This window comes from Equus przewalskii, chromosome 3 (genome assembly GCF_037783145.1).
Source record: "Equus przewalskii isolate Varuska chromosome 3, EquPr2, whole genome shotgun sequence".
Taxonomy (NCBI): domain Eukaryota; kingdom Metazoa; phylum Chordata; class Mammalia; order Perissodactyla; family Equidae; genus Equus; species Equus przewalskii.
The window spans coordinates 19,838,735-19,854,444 of NC_091833.1; the positions used below are offsets into that span (position 1 = coordinate 19,838,735).

Consider the following 15,710-nt stretch of genomic DNA (forward strand, 5'->3'; position numbering starts at 1 on the left):
TGCAGGTGGCAAAAGATTGATTCAAAGAGGATGTTTATCCAGAAAAATTAATGACAGCTACAGACATAATGGGTTGGCATAGCTTGGTCATAGGCATGGCAAAAAGATGTGAAAAAGGTATTGTAGAATTAACATGGGGACTTTCTTTTCTTTTCTTTCTCTTTTTTTTTTTTTTGAGGAAGATTAGCCCTGAGCTAACATCTGCTGCCAATCCTCCTCTTTTTGCTGAGGAAGACTGGCCCTGAGCTAACATCCGTGCCCATCTTCCTCTACTTTATATGTGGGATGCCTGCCACAGCATGGCCTGCCAGGTGGTGCCATGTCCGCACCTGGGATCCAAACTGGCGAACCCCGGGCAGCTGAAGCAGAATGTGCAAACTTAACTGCTGTGCCACTGGGTTGGCCCCTCTTTTCTTTTTTTTTTTTGGTGAGGAAGATAGCTCCTGAGCTAATATCTGTTGCTGATTTTCCTCTTTTTGCTTGAGAAAGATTGTCCCTCAGTTGACATCTGTGCCAATCTTCCTCTATTTGTATGTAGGATTCCACCACAGCATGGCTTGTAGGTCTGCTCCCAGGATCTGAACCTGTGAACCCTAGACTGCCAAAGTGGAGCGTGCAAACTCAACCACTATGCCATTGGGCTGCCCCTCATGGGGACTTTCTTTGCTTGTGAGAGGCAAGTGTAACTAATAATACTAACTCACATACTGCTGAGTATAAGCAACATGGCCACCCACATGTGCCGTTTGTTTTGATATAGCTGCCCAGAAACATACAAGTCACTTGGCACCCCTTCCTTTAAGTACCACGGCAATTTGCAGCTTTAGGAAAGGTTTACTTGAAAAATCCCTTATTGTTTCACTCCTAATTATAGATACAGATGAACACATGGGTTTAGGGAAAAAGCATTTAAACCATGGAAGCTTTAGCAGTCCTAAAAGTTGATTTCATCCTGTGGACGCCTTATGGCTTTTTTCATAGCCTATCTTCTTTTCAAAACACAGACAGCAGGAGTTATCTGTTTTTCTTTAGAAGTAGCGTAATGGGCGGTGTGTATGTGTGTATTTATGTATAATTTATATATGTGTTTTATCATTTTTCTTTTACATTATAACTCATTTTTGCCTGAACATAGCGTGGTTAGTCTTGGTTGAGTGAGTGATATCACAGAAATTCTGGCTTCCCTCCAATGGGCAGCCCTTTGCAGAGGGAAAAATGACAAAGTTGACTAAGAATTCTATAGCACAATGTGAAGAGGAATGTATTAAACAGATTTTACTCAAAGGAAACATGAGGAAAACATCATATTAGAAGATATATATTTAATATGTTTTTCATATTTGAAAAGAGAAGTTAATGTTTAGGAATGTCCTTTGATTCACTGGCCAAAAGGATTTTTGTTACTCTGTGCACCTCCCCCCTGACCCCTGTCTTTCGATTAGAAATGATTTATTTACAGAGAAAAGAGCAGTACTTTGATATGCTATACTAATGTTAAACATTTATGGGGTTTAAAAATATTTATGAATGTGTAAAAGTTATTAAAGTGAACATGCTTTAGGTTACCTTGTGATCAGGTATAGTATGAATACAAAAACAGAAATTTTTGTAAAAGAAAAACAAAGAGAAAATACATATAAGTAGATTTGTAAAGTTTAATTATGTTAGGATATGTGCATGTGTCTATTATATGTATAATTTAAAATACAAAATCTTGTATAATATAGATTTAATACACATATGTACATTTGTAGAGTCATAAATTATAATAAACTTCCACAAACTCTTTATGAAAAAAAAATTATCTGGAGAAGCATTGGGCTGCTTCTTTTGGGCATTAGTTTTAGAGAAAGAGAATTTTTACTTATTCTGTAAGATTATTCAGGCCTTATGTTAGTTCATAAGAAAAATATTCAGTAAGTTTACATGAAATGGCACATACAAATAGGATACGAAGATAAAAGCCATGGAATATTTCAAGTAAACCTAAAAGTAAAAGTTTCTTCTATATCTTTATTAGCTTCATTTTTCTAGAAGCACCTACAAGAGCTTAAAAGGATAAATGCCATTCTGGCAATATTAATGGCACACCTAACACAAATTGAACAAGATCTTCTTTTTTTTCCTCTTAAATTTTTCAGGGAAATCAAAGACCCTAAAATTAATTGCTCCAGAATAGCAAAGTTTTAAATCCTTCTTAGTTTTCTCTTTGCATCTGAGATTTGTAAGCATAAAATGACACCTAAAAAAAAAATCCTGGTCTTTATTTGGTCATTGGAATAGGGGCTAGAGAGGTGATGAGACCAACCTAAGCATGTGGAAGAGATGTCATCTTCCTGCTTCCCCTTCTCACTGTCCAGGCCTCTGTAGTGGCTCTATAATCAACCAGGACCCAAACAAATCAAAGCCTCACAGGTGTCCTTTCACTGTGGGAGCTGGAGACATTCCTCGTGCAGCCAAATTTTGTTATGGACATCCTTGTAATCTTACCTCTTTAAATTCTTTCTAGGTTATTGATAGTTGTCAATTTTTGTTCCATATACATTTATCACTGTCATGATTACTTAGTTTAGGCAGAAAATGAGTATTTTGATCCTGATCCCATTATTGGGGGTGGGAGATGAGGCAGGGAGGGCCCACTGATTCACGCTACAGCATAATACTTTAGTGTAATAGCTGTGGGTTATAAATTTTAATTATAGTGAAAATGAGTAGTACATGCAAAGTATACTTTTTAAATTGAAATTTTAACTACGTAAAGAATCACCACGTCATTTAGTTTATCAATAGTTGTGAAAATCCATATGTCTAAAATTTACCCATTTCTTTTACTAAACCTTGCATTTCGTATTTAGTGTAGCCATTTTTGATGATTGTAGTTGATGACTATTAAGACCTGAAGGTTTTGATACTCAGAGTGTGAACTGTGGTTCTGCCACCTAGAGAAGTAGAAAATAAAGTAGAGAAGTAGAAAATAAAGATTGGGACTAGTTAAATTGTTTAAATGGAAGATATATGTAAGAGCTGCCTTCATGAAAATCTAAGTGGAGATGCCTTTGATGCAAACCAAGATGGGTTGTACCCTTCACTGAAGCACAGGTTTTACAGCATCAGGGAAAAGGCAAAAGCTTAAAACCACCAAGTCATTGCTCAGCTTTGAGGCTCAAATTAAGTTTTGAGGAAGTTGTAGTGAGACGGTAGTCTTGAGAGTCAGGCTTTGTTGGGGAAAGAAATGGATTTCTGTTTTCCCAAAGTTCCTTTTGCATTATCCAGAGGCAAGAAGCAACAGCTGAGAGAAGGTCACATCTGCAAAGATAGGGAAACCCCACTGGCCCCAACAGTGCCAAGAGAACAGACCACAAGCTCTACCAGCTGAGGACTTCAGCAGGGAGCACTGCAGAGTGACCAGGAGGGAAAGAAGCATCTCCGAGGAGGCTACGGGGTAGTGAGGGCCAGAGGATAGCTCAGCGTCCAGCCCTTGAACCCTAGTATTGTAAAAAATAGTACAAAGAATTCCCCTATACCCTTTAGTCAGATGTACCAATTTACCACTTATGCTTTAGCATTCTCTCTCTTTATATATATATAAAATTATTTTTAATACATAATTTTTATAATATATAATATGTAATTATTTTTCAAACCATTTGAGAGTAAGTTGCATAAATCATGCCTCTTTACTCCTTAGTCTTCCTTTGTGTATCTTCCAAGAACAAGGATATTCTCTCACATAATCATCAAATTCAGAAAGTTTAATATTGATACAATACTTCTATGTAATCTACAGTGCATATTCCAGTTCATCAATTCTCCCAGTGCAGTCCTTATTAGCACTTTTTTTTCCCGTCTAGAATTTAGTCCAGGATCACGTTTGTCCTGTGAGATGGGGTTATCTTTAGTTAAAAATTTCTAGTCCAGCTTCTCACTCCATACACCAAACCTCCATCTACCAAAATAGGAGCTTCAGAGAAAGTTTTATTTTTTCTTATTTTGCATATTTATGTGCAGTGCACATTGATTGTGCTACATATATCTTCTGTGTATCCATTACTGTCTCCAGATGCTTCCAAGTGAGCCCCACATGTGGAGTTGAGAGATTTCATCTTTATCCTCATATTCAATTTGACTTCAAGCCCAATAACAAAGGATTGTTCTGATTTCTGTAGCATTGAAGGGTATGCTAATGAAGTTAGAAGAAAGTCTGTTTTAAAATAGTAATAGTTACATTTTATTACATGCTCTAGGCACTTAATATACACACTCTTATTTAATCTTCAAAACAAGTCTGTGATGTAGGTTAAAATCCTTCACGACTCATGAGGCCAGTATTATCTTGCCCTTGTTTATCTTCCCACCACTTGCTCATGATTCTCCACCCACCTAGGCCTTCAACTTTCTAGAAGGGTCATGTTCTTTTTCGTCCCCCACATATATTTTCATCCCATTCCACCTACACATTCTCTTTGTCTGGAACATTCTTCTCATTATTTTTTGAAAAAGCTTAGCTGTGAAGGGACGATGATAGTTAAGAGACAAGGGGGAGTTTTGTGTGTGGTTCTTGTTGCAGATACTGTGTATGTATTCTTATGATAGCCACATATTTATTTTATAAGCTGAGGGGAAAGAGTCAAAGGAGACATGTTGAAGATACAGAGGAGAAAGGCAACTGATGGAGGGAGATTCCTGAAGAGGAGGGTGGGATGAGACAAGGGATACAAGTGAAGAGGTTAACTTTGTACAGCTGGGAAAATTGATTGGTAGGCATGCCGGAAGTTCAGGGAGTTTGGCTTTGTTAGGCTCTATGTTTCACTATGAGATAGGAGGCTTGGTCATTTGGTTGAAAGCTCAGAGTGAGGAGGCTATAGAGGTAAAGGGAGGATGGAGAGTGAGGGTGGATGGACAGCAGGACCAAATCATAAGTTTGAGGAATCTGGGTACAGAGAATACCTATGCCCTGGATCTTATAGCTGGAGCTCTGGAAAGCAATATGATTCTAGAAGTTTCTTGCATGTACCATAGTGTGGGAGCAAAAGAAATGTTGGCATAGGTATCCCTAGAGAGCCCCATGGAGTCCTGGCCTATATGGGGAGCAGTAGAGGTTTCCTATGTGGCTAGAGTGGCACAGATATAATAGATGGAGCTTATGGGAATGAGGAAGGAGCCATGTACTTGTGAAAGCCAACCAGATGAAAATGAGAATATTTTGGAGGATGCCAGCCTGATGGATGAAATGGATGACCTAATTGTTCTCTTCCATGCCTCAATCCTGTCTAAAATTCCTAATGGAAGACAATAAAAATCTGGGCAACACTGAAGGATTTTCCTTGGAACCCGCATGCCCTCAGAAAATGTAACTGGCTTATAAATAACACAGAAAATACCCTACAAGGCAAACCCTAGTTCAGCTATCTTTTAAATGGGAAACACTTCTAAATGTTAGTGTTACAAGGACTGAATTCATTGAGGAATTTCCACTGAGAATTGGAACTGAAAGAGATGTGCAATGATAGAAATGGAAATCTTTCCTTATGGGCCTTTGGAGTATAGACCTTTTTACTTTCCAATAATTTTCTGCCTGAAGCAATGACATGTCTAATTAATAATAATATTCTATTAAACAGTATGATTAATCTGAGAGATGATTATGCACAAGTAGATTAAAAAAGCAACCTAAATTCCCCTGGTCTGATTTAAGATAAAATAAACCTGAATTTCTTATCCAGAAAGATTTTTTTTCTCCTTGTGATATAACTTGAGGGTACATTCTAGTTCTATGATTCTTTTGGTATGTGTTCTTTATTATCTGATTAACTTAAAGGAGACTTTTTGAATAAATAGCACCTATTCAGTTGCTGCTTAATTTAATTATACTTTTGTGTAAGCTGTTTGCATGTGAAAATTATTTTTGCAGAATTATCAGCTATATAATATCTTTCTGTCGTTGGCTTCGCATGGGATAAAGCTGTTAATATTTTACTAATGGAAACAAAGAAAGATTTGGGAGAATTAGGCAGAGAAGGACCCCACAGGATATTTCAGGGCAAATCTCAAGGCTTAAAACTTTGATTCCTGAGCTGGAGAAGTGGCAGTAGCACTGTTTTATAAGTTCAGTGATTGAAAACAACATGATGGTCCTGCTTTCTCAAAGGGCATAATTTTAGGAAAGTCTGGATATTGTAAGAGTCATCATCATTGAAGTTTTCATTAATCAATGGGAAGATTTTGAGGAACTTTCCCACTGCTGGCACTGGACTTGTGAGATCTTGAACAAGTTGTTTAATACCTCAAGTCTCAGTGTACTCATCTATAAAATGGGGAAATTGCCAATTTCCTAGGCGAACCTCCCCAATTTGTATGCCTCTCAGACAGAAGGTCTGACGTGTTGATCCCCTTGGCCCTGTCACCTCACACCTCCAGCAGTGGGACAAGCTTCATTGGTCTCTATATGTGCTAAGTAATGAGAAAGTTGAGGAGGCAAAGCTGGTTGTGGGAATTAAAAGTATATAATGAGTTTAAAGCCTTTAGCTCCCTGCCTGGGACCTCATAGTTGTTCAGTAAAAGCCAGCATCTATTGTTACTTATTGCAGTTGTAAATTCACGATTTTCAGATCATATCTAAGTTATCTTTAGAGATTATTTTATCTTTTATTCAATTGTCTTTCACCTGGAGTTTTTTTTTGGATTATTTCCCTGTGGTTAGATCATTTTGTATCTTTTTTTTTTTTTTTGAGGAAGATTAGCCCTGAACTAACATCTGCTGCCAATCCTTTTCCTTTTGCCGAGGAAGGCTGGCCCTGAGCTAACATCCGTGCCCATCTTCCTCCACTTTATATGTAGGATGCCTGCCACAGCATGGCTTGCCAAGCAGTGCCATGTCTGCACCCAGGATCCAAACCAGCGAACCCTGGGCTACTGAGAAGTGGAACGTGCGCACTTAACCCCTGCACCACCAGGCCGGCCCCCTCACCTGGAATTTTAACATTACAAATATTAATCCATAAGCTCAACATTGGAGCCTATGGTACCTACCTAAATTTCATAATAGTACATGGAGATATATGTAATATTTTACAATTTACAAAATACTTCCCACATCATATTATCATTTTAGTATATGGTCTGTATTAATTATGACCAGTTTTAACAGTTGATTTTGCCTAAATTGACTATCCCTGGACATCTTGGTCACAGACCAAATTTTGAAAGTTCATAAAAGTGCTACTCACATGTGTGCATGTGTGTGCGTGCGCACACACATCCATCTATAGATTGTTTCAGTAAAACACACACTCTGTTTGGATATTGATATTTGTAAATGTTGATAGAGATGTAATAATTTGTACTATTGCTTAATAAAACCACTGATTAGCGTTGAGGGTAGTTCCTATAATTTCTTCTATTAACTGAAGTAGGGGTGAAAAAGTAGTAAACAAAAATGACAGAAACACCTCATAATGTAGATAATGTAAGTGAAGTTTTAAAGTACCATTGGAAAATGAGAAAAAAATTCTGAGATGCCAAGAATTTAAAGATACAAATTTGAAACAAAAATATATTTGAAACTAAACTAAATATATTGTCAAGTGAAAGTTGTTGTTTAGAAGATAGTAGGACAAAGTATAGACTTATAAAGTCTATAAAGTGTATGAAGTGTATGCTCTTAAAGTACATTGAAATTGATGGCAATGTTTTCATTGCAAATATTTATCTATCTTTAAAGCGTGTATACATTTGATTGAAGTGCTCTTTACATAAACATGCATGAGCACATATATACAGTCTTGATCTTCAGAGTAATCAGCTGTGATAGAAACTTCCCATGACAGAGGAAGACATGGAGCCCAGAGAAGAGAAGGGACTTGTCCAAGGCCACACAGCTCATTCGTGATAGAACAATCAGAATGGGAGCTCAAGGAACTCTAATGCAATTTCTACTACCTCACTCCTCTTCTGTGGGTGATTTCAGGAGCACTTGAGAAAGTCAAATGCCTCCTAACCCAGCTAATTGGTTCTTCAATTTCTGTGATCGGAGATTCATACTTTTGGTTTTATCACTGCTTAGTAGCTCAGGTTTTAACTAGGTAGATTTGGGTTCAAAATCTAGCATTGGTGCTCAGAGCTGCCACACTGCACTTCGGGTACCATTTCAAGGTGGTTTATGTGAATAGGGCCTAGGTGAACAAGATGCACAGAAAGGGTCAGTCTTGCACATACCTTAATAATTCTTTAGGAGTAGTATCAAATACTGCTTTTTGATTTTGACGGCTGACATGAAAAAAATTTTTCCATAGTGAGGACCATGCATGGAGAGCCATTCTGGACAGGGACACCTATGTGCCTGTCCCACCTATGCTTTAGAAAGTCTTGTAAATACACATAATAAAAATTGTGTTAATTCAGACTCTACTACTTTGGAAGTTCTGGTAATGGTGACAAGAACTAGAGTAGTGACTCCCGTCTTCTCTGTCACTCTGCTTTGGAAAGTCCTGGCCCTATACTCCTCTTTCCATTCAAGATCCTGGTTGAAGAGATTGGATTGATGGTTACCAAAGGGGAAGGGGGAAGGAGGAGGGCAAAAGGGGTAATGTGTGGTGATGGATTATGATTAGTCTTTGAGTGGTGACCATGATGTAATCTACACAGAATTCGAAATATATTAGGGTGTACATCTGAAAGTTATATAATGTTATAATCTAATGTTACTGCTATAAAAACAAAAATTAAATAAATAAATAAATAAAATGGAAAAAAAATCCTGGTTGAAGGCCTGGTCACCTCTCTTGACATGGTGATCAACTAATGAACCTTTGAAAAATTATTGAAGGGGAAGAGGTGGTAGATGTTGCCTCTTCATCACCCAGAGGGAAGTAGTGAGTATGGAAGGGCTACTCTCTGCACAAGGAGAGCATCCCGATTCCAGCTCCGCTCTCCATTTGTCTATGAAGTGGGTGAGAACTTCCTGAGACTCTTCTAGAACCTCTTGTCTCATCTCTCAGTTTATAGAACTGCTGTGATCTGAATCTGGGTCTCAGAGACTGGGAATCAGTGGGAGAGATCGAATTTTACTTTTGTAATGTTTATGGTCTATTGAGCAAATTAATAGCATCATAAAATTGCAAGTCTCTTCCACATTAAGAAAATGAATTGTTTTCAAACAGTTTTAGAAGAACAATTTACATATGGGCAAGATAATTTTGGTGTAACACAAGCTTGTATTATTTAAGTTGGGGCTTGTATTATTTAAGCTGGTAGTCTAGTTTAGTGGGTATCTGTAGTAGATTGTAATAGTAACAATCCCCAGTGAATCACACTTCCCTACTCTATACCCTCTTTGTAATGTGATGTTGTTGTACTTCCCATCAAGAAATGGAGTTTCTTTCTCTACCCTCTCAAATCTGGGATGGCTTTGTGGCCTGCTTTGACCAATAGAATGTGATGAAAGTGATGTTCTGGACTTCCAAGCCCAGGCCTTATAGCTTCTGTTTCCATAGAGGGGGACCATCTCTTACATAAAGAAGTCTAAACTTTCCTGCTGGAGAGAGAGGCTGCATGGAGCAGCCCCAGCCAACAGCCAGTACCAAGGCCCCAGAACAGCGAGTCAGGCAGTCTTGAATCCTGCAGTCCCAGCCAAGCCACTGCTCTGCTGAGTCCGGCCCAAATTCTTAACCCACAGATTTGTGAGCAAATAAACTGGTGGTTGTTTTAACCCAGTAAGCTTTGGAGTGGTTTGTATGCAGTGATAGATAATCACAATCTAGCTGCTAGTCAGAATCATCATAGGAACCATCAGCACATAAACATATACTCTGGCATCTTCCTTAATGTCAGTCCCATCTCTCCACTCCCCAACGCAGCTATGGCCCCATCTTTTGTAACAAAATTTGAATCATAAAAGCTGTTTCTACTTCCTTATATCTCATTCCCTTCTCAAAACAGTCATAGGTCTTCTGTCCTCTCAACTCTATTTAAGGTCACCAACAATCTGAATGATTTCCAATCCAATGTTTATTGCTATGTCCTCATATTCCTTGGCCTTTTAAGTGCTTTTCCTATCGCTGTATGTCCTTTTGGCTTTTGTGACATCACAGTCTCCTGGTTTCCCTCCTACCTCTGCAGCTTGGTCTCCTTTTCTGCCTGACCTCTAAGTGTGGGAGGGCCTCATGGATCTCTTATCCATAGACAGTCTTCCCCATCCCCCCACCATGATCTCATTCAGCCCCATGACTTGGCATCTGTGTACTCCCAAACTTATATCCAGCCCTGATCCCTCCTCTGAGTTCCAGTCTCATATAACCCAATGGCTCCACTTTGATATCTAGAGGTATCTCAAACCTACCATGCCCCAAACAATTTTTGATTCCTCTCACCTATCTTGCTTCTGCCCCAGAGTCTTCCCCGTCTCAGCTGCTTTATCTACCTAGTCTCTAAAGCCAAATCCTAGGAATCAACTTGATCTCTCTCTCTGTCTTTTTTTTGCTGGGAAAGCTTCACCCTGAGCTGACATCTCTTGCCAATCTTTCTCTCTCTCTCTCTCTCTTTTTTTCCCTCCCCAAAGCCCCAGTACATAGTTGTATATTCTAGTTGTAAGTCCTTCTACTTCTTCTATGTGAGCAGCTGCCACAGCATGGCTACTGACAGACAGGTGGTATGGTTCCCCACCCAGGAACTGAACCTGGGCGGCTCAAGTGGAGTGTGCCAAACTTTAACCACTAGACCATCAGGGCTGGCTCTTAATCGCTTTTCCTTGCTCTGCACAGCCAACCTCTTAGCAAGACCTGTCAACTCTCCCTCTAAAAGGGGCACTGAGGGTGCCCAAGATTTCTCACCTGTACTGCTACTTTTCTGGTCCAAGTTACCATCATCTCCAGTCTAGATTACTGCACGGACCTTTGAGCTGGCCTCTCTGATTCCTTTTTACTTCCTAATCTATTTCCCCAGTGATCTTTTATCACTCCTCTGCTTAAAAGCTGCAAAATTTTCCATTACATGTAGAGCAAAATACAAATGCCTTACCTGGCCTATAAATCCTGTGTGATCTTGCCTGGCTTGCCTGCCTCTGCTGTTTCCTCTCGCTCACCATGCCATAGCCATCTTGGCCTTCTCTCTGTTCCTTGAACTTGCCCTATTTTATTTTCTTCAGAGCACTTATCCTAATAGTGCTTACTCATTTGTTGACTAGTTTTCCATTTGTCCTCTCTAAGTTTTGTGGGTTGGATTCTTTTATGATTTTTCCCTTGTTGTGTCTCCATTATTTAAAGTGGTACGTGGCATCCATCAGGTAGTACATAACTATTGACATGATGGATGAATGGGTGAATGATACCAACATTAGAAACCTGGGATTCATCCCACATTCCTCTCATGCTCTTGCTTTTTACTTCTAATCAGTAGCTGAGTCCTGTAGATTTTGTACTCTTGATTTTTCCGAAATCTGTCTCCTCTTCCCCAATTCTACCACCACTACCTTGGTTTATTTCCTCAGCACCTAGATGGTTTTCAAGCCTCTGGTCAAGGACAGACTCCTGGATACACCTTTTTCTCTTCCTCTGGGAGGAACCAGTCAAATGCTCTTTGTGTTACCAGATATCCCCTACTTCTGCCATGGGACCCCCCAAGGCCTTATACTTACCTTTACTGTGTTCATCTCCTTCTACTGTATTGTAATGCCTCTGGACCAGGGACCACATCTTCCTGTTTTTTCATTCCTAACACCCAGCACAGTGCCTGGTATGTAGTAGATATCCAATAAATGTTTGAAGGGGAGAATATGTGAATAGAAATGTATGAGTCTGGCTAAATGGGGCCATATAAAAATGGCCACAATAAAACACAAACTTAAAATTTAGATGTGTAGGGGCCAGCCCTGTGGTGCAGCAGTTAGGTTTGCATGTTTGCTTCGGTGGCCTGGGGTTCATGGGTTCGGATCCCGTGTGCAGACCTATGCCCTGCTTGTCAAGCCATGCTGTGGCAGATGTCCCACATATAAGAAGTAGAGGAAGATGGGCATGGATGTTAGCTCAGGGCCAGTCTTCCTCAGCAAAAAGAGGAGGATTGGCAGCAAATGTTAGTTCAGGGCTAATCTCCCTCAAAAAAGAAATTTTTAGATGTGTAGTTGATGATGTTTAACTTGTGAATTGAAAATAAACTTTAAAATGAAGTTCACTTGTTACAATTAAATAATGACCAATAAACTTGCTTTTGAGATTACCATGCTCTCCATTCCAATACCTTCAGTTCTAGCTCTTAAATTTTTTTAGATAATTTTGTACATAAAAGTAAAAAATCAGTCATCCCTATATTTATCTTATAGAGATATAAAAATAAAGATAACTTAGGGTAAAGAACCCTATGATATACACAAAAACCTTTTTTCTGCCTTTTATATCTTTTGGCATCTTTTAAATATACTTCACATATCTAAAACAATTTAGGAAAACTATAAATAAAACTATTCACACATCTTAGGACCCTAATCGAACCTCAGGTGGTTTGATTCTTATTTTTAAATTCTTATTTCTGCTATGATACTCTCTCCATGTGCATCTTTTGTGTTTCTAAATATTGAAACCAGAATATATATGTCCATATTGCTTAGTGAAATATGGGAAGCTGTAACTTTATAGTATTTCCAGACAATGAATATACAGTATATTTTGCATGTAATTTTTATCTCCTTCCATCAAGTGTAACAATATGTTGAATTTGCCATGAGCCTTTAAAGCTTCGATGTTGTGAAGAGCTCTGCATGAAATTTTAAAGAGACTGGACCTTTCATCTGCACAGCAGCGGGGCATCTCGCTATGGGGACAAGAAAGGAAGATAGAGAGAGAACAGTTCTGAAGCAATAGCAAAAAATAACAGCAGAAGCAATTATTTCATCAAAGGTTGATTTTTTTCTATTCCCTACATGTGTATATATATATATATATATATATATATATATATATATGTTTTATTTTTTTCAAATTTCTTAGCCAGAGATTGTCTGCCTTTTGCCTTCGTCTCTTGGTGTATGTTTAATTTGCAGGTTTTGCATGGTCAAAATTGGGGAAAAATTCATAAATGAAAAGATGTTTATTTTAGAAGGTGATGTTATTGATTTAAATGTATTTGCAAGGGATGTGCAAGTGCGGAATGATGCAGAGAACTAAATTTGGCATTCCCCAGAGTTCTTAGTCTGTTTATCTACTTGGGGATGTGAGTGATGCAGATGTGTTTTCTTCCTGACTTTGCTTTCTCCTTTTTCTCCCATGAACATCAGCACAAACTTTGCCTGCTCTGAGAGGGTAAGAGAATTTCATCTCTGTCTTTGTGGCTAATATGGATAATGCTTTCTTTTTATTTGGGGTCAGGCTGGGCATTGCTGGCTGTGGAGTCAATTAGTAGCAGTTCTTCTGGCACGAACATCATTCTATTGTCAGGGACAGTAACCAAACGTGGGAGACCGTCTTCTTCACTGTGATTCCGAGAAACTCAAAATGAAATGCCTGGGCTTCCCCAAGGCAAGATCTGAACCTCTTCCTCAAATGAAGCTTGGGAGTCCTCCAGAGAGCTGCGTTTGGGGAGTTGGGATGATCATCTCTTCTTCTGGGTATCAAACTTGGTATTTTCTTCCCTGTTCTATTTATTTGCTTTTGTCTTAGATGACTTGCTCTAACTTCTCTCCTTCATTTTCTTTATCTTCTCTAGGATGTTAAGAGGAATAATAAAATATTCGCTTGGCTTTTGAAGTCTTTGGAGGAAGCCCTTTCCTTCCATTTTAGTTTCCTTTTGGTGCTGTAATAAATTACTACAAATTAATTCTCTTACTGTTCTGGAGGTCAGAAGTGCCAAATGAGTCTTATGGAGCGAAAGGTGTTGGCAGGACAGTGTTCCTTCTGGAGGCTCCCATGGGGAGAATCTGTTTCCTTGCCTTTTCTAGCTTTTAGGGACCATCTGCCCTCCTTGGCTCCTGACCCCTTCCTCCATCTTCAAAGGGCATCACTCCAACCTCTGTTTCCATCATCCGTCTCCTTCTCTAGATCTTTAACTTAATCACACCTGCAAATTCCCCATTACCATGTAGGGTAACATATTCACAGATTCAGGGGAGCAAGACACGGACATCTTGGGAAGGGGCATTATTCAGCCTACCACACCCTTCAAGATTATACTACATAAATTTTTTGTAATCCTCATCATGTTTCTTTCCATTTATGGGTGCACAGATCATTCTGTCCTTAACTGGCAGTGACTGTGAAATTCTTAAGTGCATAAGAGAGAGAATTTTTATTCAGTTCCTCTTCAGATTTCCTCCTACAAGTCGAAGCTATGATCAGCTTCAGGGAGTAAACTTCTTTCAGGAGTGGCTCCCCAAGTATTTGGGACTGTTTTCTCTGTAGTATCTTAAGAGGCCTGTGGACTCTGAGGAAGCAGATTTTTAGGGTCCATTGCTTTAGGCTCAGCCTGATGCCTGGAGGTACAAATAGGTTAGAACCTCAGCTATTCTAAACTTCCTCAGTGGGTGGAGATATTTCTTTTCTTCCTCTTACATTTATTAAAGATTTCTCTTCATTTTTTAGGCAATCCACTCTCTGATAACTGTTAATACTGTTTTAGGAAGATCTCTCCCTTCTTTGCTGAACTTAGTCGCTCCATCCTCTGTGTTCCCATAGCACTTTGTGCATACTTTTATTATAACCCTCTTCTCCTAGGATTGTGATTATTCATCTGTGTCTCCTAATAAATGAACTAGCTTGAGGGCAGGAATCCTGCCTTATCTACCTTCTTATTTCCTCCACTAAAATAGTGCTTGGCACAGAGTAAGCATTTAGTGTATATTTTTCTGAACAAGTCAATTACTAAACAAGCCTGTAGGGTGAAGCCCAAACCTTAGCAGATCGTGAAATCTCCACTAATCCTCCATCTTCCCTCTTCACATTCCCTATTTTCCATCTACATTGTGCCCTCCCTGTGTGGTACTGCTTTCTGTTCTCCAAACCACTTTGTGTTTTATCTTCAAATATTTGTTCCTACTGTGATAATATATAAACTAACATTTGAGGAGGCTTACTCTGTGCTAGCCTCAGTACAAAGCACTTTACAGGCATTTAATCCTCACAATAGTCCTATGTGGTTTACATTTTCCATATAAAAATCCTGAGGCTTGGACAGGTTACATAACTTCCCTAAGACCACACAGCTAGTATGGAGTAGTTCTGGGATTTGAATGCAGACAGCTCAGATCTGGAGCCTATATTGATAACTACCACTGCCTCCTGATAGGGGCTTCCATTCCAAAGGGATTGCTTAGCATTTCCAGAAAACTCTGCATTCCCTTTGTGCCCATCATAATGCTTAAAAGACCTACATCTATTTAGGATTGGAGTTTGGAGTGAGGGTTTTAAGTAGAGGGCTCTTTTATGGATTTAAGTCAGACCCTCGAGAGAACACTGGATAGAGCCACTTTGGAGAACTACTTGGAATCCATTCCCAACCATATGTCTCAATCAGCCATAGCCACGAATGCCTGCAAATTGATTTACAAAGAAACCGCAGTCATTATATGACTGAGCAGAGCATCAGCTGTCCCTTCCTTCTATGTCATTGGTGTCCAAAATTTTTTGATTAAAGCACTGGAACTCATTCTTCACAAAATCTCATGTAGACCCTCAATATATAAAACAAATAAAAGTGGACATGAATTTTCTATCAGTGTGTCCTGCCAGAAT

The 15,710-nt window shown here is 39.0% G+C and overlaps 1 protein-coding gene across 1 annotated transcript in view; it reads left to right on the forward strand.

Moving 5' to 3' along the window:
* ZFHX3 (zinc finger homeobox 3) overlaps positions 1 to 15,710 on the forward strand; it is a 1,295,574-nt gene that overhangs the window by 59,179 nt on the left and 1,220,685 nt on the right. The window lies entirely within an intron of this gene.